Raw genomic sequence first — 8,135 nt, 5'->3', positions numbered from 1 at the left:
TCCTAATACAACTTCTCTGTCAGCTCAAGACTTTGCCAACTACTTCAATAACAAAATTAACTCCATCAGAAATGAAATCAGCTCTCAACATAATTCCATTCTCTCCCCCCCTCAAATGCTCTCAATCAACCACAACCCACATAACCTTAAACTTAGCTCATTCTCCCCTGTTACTGAGGAAGAAGTTTCGGCACTTATACTGCGCTCTCAACTCACTACCTGTCCCCTTGACCCTATCCCCTCACAGCTACTCCCCTTCCTCTCTGCCACCCTTACCCCTATACTCACACACACTTTCAACCTCTCCTTCAGCACCAGTATATTTCCCTCATTGCTGAAACATGCACTGGTCACACCTATCCTCAAAAAACCTTCCCTTGACCCTACCTCCCCATCCAACTACCGCCCTATTTCCCTCCTCCCTCTTGCATCAAAGCTTCTCAAAAAACTAGCTTATGCACGCCTATCCCATTTCCTTACAATAAACTCCTTGACCCATTGCAATCTGGATTTCGTCCTCATCACTCCACAGAAACAGCAATTGTTAAGGTTACCAACGACCTACTTACAGCAAAATCAAAAGGCCACTTCTCTCTGCTTATTCTCCTTGATCTGTCCGCGGCCTTTGACACTGTTGACAACCCTCTTTTGCTCAAAACCCTCCAATCCTTCGGCATATGTGACACAGCCCTCTCGTGGCTCTCTTCTTACCTGTCAAACCGTACATTTAGTGTAGCCTTCTCTGGGGCCTCCTCTGCCCCGTCACCACTTTCTGTCGGAGTACCGCAAGGCTCTGTCCTCGGTCCCCTTCTCTTCTCAATCTACACGTCATCACTAGGTTCCCTAATAAAGTACCATGGTTTACAATATCATTTGTATGCCGATGACACCCAAATCTACTTCTCTGCACCAGACCTTTCTCCTTCCTTGCTAACCCGTGTCACTAACTGTCTTTCTCACATCTCCAACTGGATGTCCTCTCACTACCTCAAGCTAAATCTCTCCAAAACTGTCTCGGGGTCACATTTGACTCAGATCTTTCTTTCACTCCTCACATTCAGTCTTTGGCTAAAGCCTGCCGCTTCCACCATAAAAACATCTCTAAAATTAGACACTTCCTTACACAAGACACAACTAAGATTTTAATCCACTCTCTCATCCTCTCCCACCTTGATTACTGCAACTCTGTCCTCTCTGGTCTCCCCACCTACCACCTAGCTCCTTTACAATCCTTAATGAATGCCTCTGCCAGACTCGTCTTCCTTACAAGTCGCTCTTCATCCGCTGCACCTCTCTGCCAATCTCTTCACTGGCTTCCTCTTGCCTCTAGGATCAAACACAAAATTCTCACTCTGACATACAAAGCCCTCAACTGCACTGCTTCCCCCTATATCTCAGACCTTGTCTCCAGATACTCTCGCTCCCGTCCCCTTCGCTCTGCTCACGACCTCCTACTCTCCTCTTCTCTTGTCACCTCATCACACTCCCGTTTACAGGACTTCTCCAGACTGGCTCCCATCTTGTGGAACTCTCTGCCTCGCTCCACAAGACTCTCCACTAGTTTTAAAAGCTTCAAGTGCTCCCTATAGACTCTACTGTTCAGGAATGCATACAACCTACGCTAACCTTTCTTTATACCATGTAAGCTTAAGAATCCAGCTGTTTGTTGATCACCTTCTCAAGAGCTGACTACAACAGTGCAACTCTTTGCAGGGCCCTCTACCAATTTGATCCCTATAACTGTTTTTTTGTACTCCGCCTTTGTTAATAGCGCTGCGGAATCGGTTGGCGCTCTACAAATAACCGATAATAATAATAATTAAAGGGGGAGCCAAATAATAAAATACTGTTTTCATAATGCAAAATTCGTAAAATTATCAATTGCTGTACATACTGTAATATAGGATTGCATATTAAGTAACATGAGTTCTTTATTGTTACATTATTGTTACCATTTTACCCCAAATACTTCTGTAAATATTTCAAAAGGCTTCAAAATGGGAGGAGTTTTCCTCCGTGTCCAGATCTTTAAAATAGATCACAGGTATTCATAGTCATGTGACTTTCATTGGAGCCGGAAGAAGCCCCAGAGCCTAAGGGGTGAAACGCACGTAGCTGGCAAGTCGTTTTTGGGAGAAACACAGGCAGTTGTTATCAAGCAAGGGATGTTGCTTTGAGGAAACGTCAGGTGGTGCCTCTATTGGAATCCTAACACACTTTGCAACAGAGGGGACGAACACCCTGGAAGGTATACCCAGGCGATGTTTATCCGCGAACAGTGGGATTCCTCAAAGAACCGCAAGTATTTACCGCTATGGCGGACACTTGAGAATGCTTAAAGTGTGTGTTTGCCATCAACACTACAGCTATGACTACCTGTGCACAGGATTCAGTGCAGCTGTTTAAGTAAGGGGTAGTAGCTAGCTTGCATCAGTTGTCCTGACATACTCTGACTATCCGCTGCATAAGGGTAACTTTATCTCTGGAATTGAACTTCCTTATTGTAGTGTTACAAATTGGAAACATTCATGCAAATTGGAAACATTTTGTGACTTTAAACAGGAATTGCTGATTGTCCTCTTCTTTCATTTATATGAGTTTGAGAGTGCACTCAATTATTTTATTTTTATTTTCATAATTATTTAATCAAGTTTGGCCTCTCTATCCTCGAAAACACTTTATTAGTAACAATTGATGTGGAAGGATTATATTCTTCAATTCCACACGACAGAGGAGTAGAAATATGTAGATCTTTTCTTGAACAGAGAGGTAAAATATATAATGAACATACACAATTTGTAGTCTCTCTTCTGAATTTTTTACTGAGACATAATTATTTCACGTTTAATAAAAAAAATGTATAAACAAACACTAGGTACAGCCATGGGCACTTGTTGTGCACCTACTTATGCATGCCTGTACCTAGGTTTTTGGGAAAAGGAAGTAATTTGGGATGGCATATATAAAGACTTTATAGGATTATGGATACGTTTTATAGATGATGTATTACTGCTCTGGGAAGGCCCAGAAGAAAAACTAGAAGATTTTATGAAATCTCTGAATATAAATAATTACAATTTAAAATTTACTTTTACTTACAGTAAACCTGAAATTAGTTTTTTGGGCTTAATAATAATGAATGAAAATCAGTCAATTATCACTGCCACTCATAGAAAAGAAACAGCAGGAAATACACTGCTACGAGCAGGTAGTCATCATCCTGCTCACCTACTTTATAATATACCATATGGTCAATATCTGAGACATAGACGCAATTGTACGGAAGAAGACACCTTCAAAACAGAGGTGAGAGATTTAAAACAAAGATTTAAGGAACGAGGGTATTCACAAGATTGCCTTAAAAGGGCTTATAGTAAAACAAGATATCTGGACAGACAGAAAATTTGATATAAACCCAAAAGTAATGACAAAAATTATGTTGTCAGATTCATAAGTACATATAATGATTCCTGGGCAAAAATAAGATCTATTCTTGTCAGACTTTGGCATGTTTTAACCCTTGATTCCTCAATAGCAAAATGTGTTGGTACTGTACCACAAATGACAGCCAGAAAAGCACCAAACTTTAAAGACAAACTAGTTAAAAGCCATTTCGTTTTATATAGGGATAGCAATCTAAATATAAAAAATCTGATGGTAACTTTCGCTGTACAAAATGTTCAGTTTGTAGCAATATGGTAACGGGAAATAAATTTATTGATAAGTGCGGTCAACTTTGGCACATCAAAGGACATATAAATTGTCTTAGCGAAGGAGTAGTGTACTTAGTGTACTGTAGTTGTCCTTGTTATTACGTAGGGAAAACCTACAGAGAGGTAAAGGAAAGAATTAAAGAACATAAAAGAGATATAAAAAATAAAGTAATAGATACTAGTAGTGTAGCAAGACATTTCTTTCTAAAACATAATAGCAATTAACACGAACTTAAATTTAGGGGCCTTCAGAAAATTGATCTTCAAGAGAGAGGAGGCAATCTAGACAAACTATTACTACAAAATGAATGTAAATGGATCTTTAACTTAAAAACACTTGCGCCACTAGGTACGAATAAAGAAATAAATTATGCATGTTTTCTGGGAGAATGAATAACTGGAAAGCACTCTGTAAAATCCTTTCCTGAATAAACCTAAACATAGTTTATCTTAAATTATAAGAAGGGGAAGTAAAATATATCAAAGTCCTAACTCTAAGTTAATAATAAAATCAATTTTCTATAGATACATAAAACAAGCATAAGTCAAAAATTAGACAAGCAACTAATACATTGTTACTAAAGAATATACCTATATATAAAAAAATATATTTATTCAAAACTGTATATCTATTATGAATTAAACAATCGCTATAGTTTATATGATCTTTAAGATTGCAGATTTATTTCTAAGGTGTCTTAGAGCTAGTAATATCGTTGTTGGTTAATAGGTTATTTACAAACTAACAAGGGGGAGCCAAATAATAAAATACTGTTTTCATAAAGCAAAATTCGTAAAATGATCAATTGCTGTACATACTGTAATATAGTATTGCATATTAAGTAACATGAGTTCTTTATTGTTACATTATTGTTACCATTTTACCCCAAACATTTCTGTAAATATTTCAAAAGGCTTCAAAATGGGAGGAGTTTTCCTCCGTGTCCAGGTCTTTAAAAGAGATCACAGGTATTCATAGTCATGTGACTTTCATTGGAGCCGGAAGAAGCCCCAGAGCCTAAGGGGTGAAACGCGCGTAGCTGGCAAGTCGTTTTTGGGAGAAACACAGGCAGTTGTTATCAAGCAAGGGATGTCGCTTTGAGCAAACGTCATGTGGTGCATCTATTGGAATCCTTACACACTTTGGAACAGAGGGGACAAACACCCTGGAAGGTATACCCAGGAGGTGTTGATCCGCGAACAGTGGGACTCCTCAAAGAACCGCAAGTATTTACCGCTATGGCAAACACTTGAGAATGCTTAAAGTGTGCGTTTGCCATCAACACTACAGCTATTACTACCCGTGCACAGGATTCAGTGCAGTTGAATAAGTAAGGGGTAGTAGCTAGCTTGCATCAATTGTCCTGACATTCTCTGACTATCCGCTGCATACCCACATAAGGGTAACTTTATCTCTGGAATTGAACTTCCTTATTGTAGTGCTGCAAATTGGAAACATTCATGCAAATTGGAAACATTTCTGTGACTTTAAACAGGAATTGCTAATTGTCCTCTTCTTTCATTTATATGAGTTTGAGAGTGCACTCAATTATTTTATTTTTATTTTCATAATTATTTAATCATATTTGGGGATTCATAGTGCACTATGATAGGGAGCTTCGGTATTTATGTCAATTTATGCCTTGTGTGTGCCCCAATAAATGCTTTATATATGCCCCCCCTTTGTTAGTTGTGATTTTTTTAAACTTCTTTTTATTGAGAAAAGTAGTACATACATAATGAGAGCTCATGTACATCAAACGAATATTGTCAATACAATCAAGAGAAAGATTTAAAAAATATAGTTTCAAAGTGGCAGCATTGTATTGACATATGTTTTTTTTTTTGTTTTTTTTTGCAATACTTTTTATTGATTTTTTACAATATACACAACCTCATCACAAATCAACACATATAAACAAAAAATACAATACATAAATACAGATACGACATTGCCATTGAGGAAATACAAAATAAGCTCTGTTTATCTTACAATTTCAGCAAAGCAAGAAAACGATAAAAAAAAAAAAAAAAATAATAGAAACAAAATTTCTTCTTTTCTTTTTTTTCTTTCTTTACAATGGCTCTCTCGTCCTATTTTGGACCCATAGTCAACTTAAACCATTGATTATGCATAATACCACTCTAAAAGTTCATATCAGAAAAACAGATCAGAAAAAAAAAAAAAAAAAAAAAAAATTTCCTCTGAGGACAGACTTGGCAGAGATTGCCAGTGTTGAGTTATCTTATATTATCAGTGTACACTGATGCCTTATCAAAAAGGTCCTTCCAAAATTGGTCTGGTATGAATAAGTGCAGCATATGAGGTTACTCATTCTACAGGGCAGTTCTAAGGAAGGCTGTGCAGATCGTAGAGAATCTATTGATATCTACAGAGTTAGCATAATATGAACTTTTGTCAAATAAAACTAGTGAGGGAAGAGTGGGTCACTTAAAGGTGTTATGTATACAGGTTTCACCCTATGTAAGTTTATGTACATTTAGATGTCCGGGAATATATGCACATAAATAAGTAAGATAATCCTTGCTGTCTCTCTGCTACGTTAAGTACAATTATATTTTTTTCCCTAGGTAGGATCACTTGCGTTAACTTGATCCCAGAAAAATGAAGACATGTAGAAAGATTTCTTAACCCGGCATAATATGTCAGTTTGCAAAATGTGATAACATATTAGTAACAAGGTATTGGAGGGGTAAAAGTAGTAGTATAAAGATATGGTGTATATACAGTTTCTCCAGGCTGTAATGTAAGAGAGATAGTCGGACCCATGGGGGTGTGGCTATAGCAGGGATTTAAAATTAAAATAACTGTAAGGGAACAGTGTGACATTAGTAGCATTTTCCTATATAAATGCAGTGTGGGAAATTAAAAGGCGGGTTGCAAGCTTTTAAAAGAGTGAGCATTATATGAACAGTTAAACCCAGAGACTGTATATTAGATGGAAGTTATATCTGTCCCAGACAAAGCGAGGTTGCATATTTCTAGGAGTTGACAATACACAAATATGTTAATATTAGGGTGGCAGCAGATTAACTCGCAAGTTATGTCAGTAAGATCCAAGGGATTACCATAGTTGAAATTAACCTGTAAATGTACTAAGCAAATAAAGACATATCTATGACATTAAGTGGTTTAAAGCAAGGTGGGGTGCCAGAGCATACTATACGGTTAAAATTCATAAAAGTTATTAATAATACAGGCGGTTGGGTGCTGGTGAAATAACATCTTAAAACAGAAGACAACCGGACCAAAAGCAGAATGAAACAGGTGCATCTTGTCTCAACTCAGATAAACATCCTTTAATAATAACATTATAATGCAGCAGTCATGCAAGACTGGGCTCCGATCAGCCTCTCTGGTACCGATCAGCAGTGAACTAGAGGGGATTGCATTGTAAGTCCCTTGCTGAGAAATAGGCTGGAGTATCTCTAAGTAGAGATAATACCTCACTCCAATATCAATTAAAGGTTTAGAGAGACCCGCCAGCCTGTCAGTCCAGAAAACACATCAATTATGGTTCAGTCAACTCCGGTAACCAAGCAAACCCAGTAGATCATAAGGTTTCCTGTCTCCCCCTTATTATATAGGTAGATCAACAGTCATCCCACTCCAGCTTTCAGTGAGTACAGCCTGTCTTTTAATCTAAGGCTGAGGCATAGTAAGGTGCTAAGTGTAGGACCATAGGGCTGAGGAGAGTCAGCGGCAAAACTTGTGGGGCCAAAGACAACGACTTTCGTGCTGGAGCTGCTTGCCATCTGAACATAGTGCCAGGGAGAGCAAGAGATCGGGTTTGTAAAGTCGTTAGATTCCTTCCTCAGACTAAGCAGCCAATCTCCCGATGTAGAAACCGATTCTTCAGAGACATCAATATGGTGCGTTTTGCGCTTGCCGCCTATTCCACCCTCCCCAGTAACCCGGTCACCCATCCGTGCAGGGGAAGTTTTTATACAATCAGTTGTGCGAAGCACTCGTGTTTCCCAGAGTAGTTCCTCCATGGCAGCCGCTAGGGAGTCAAACAAAGGTTGAAAAATGTCAATGAGGGAGGAAACAGTGCGCTCCATCTTGGGTTCCATAGAGAACACTCCCCAAAAAAATAAAAAATAAAAAAAGAGTGAATGGGTTTAAATTCCTTTTTTTGCCTTCTCGGTGGCCAGGAGTTGGAGCTTCCTGATCCTATAAGTTTCCCAGACACAATTATTGTCAAGGGAGGTCTGGATGACTTAAGATTCAGCCACGATTCTTTCAAAAGCAGCTGACATTCACAGAGCAGTGTGAAGCAGTGGCCATCTTGTTGAGCTGCTCACCGGAAGTCCGTTAGTTGTGATTTTACTTGTATTAGATATAGGTAACTTTATTTGGTATGTTGAGGTATCTTAGACCTAGGTATTATATCTGCTAAT

This window comes from Bombina bombina, chromosome 2, assembly GCF_027579735.1.
Source record: "Bombina bombina isolate aBomBom1 chromosome 2, aBomBom1.pri, whole genome shotgun sequence".
Taxonomy (NCBI): Eukaryota; Metazoa; Chordata; class Amphibia; order Anura; family Bombinatoridae; genus Bombina; species Bombina bombina.
The sequence above is the reverse complement of the archived record's forward strand: the minus strand, read 5'-3'. Positions refer to the sequence as shown.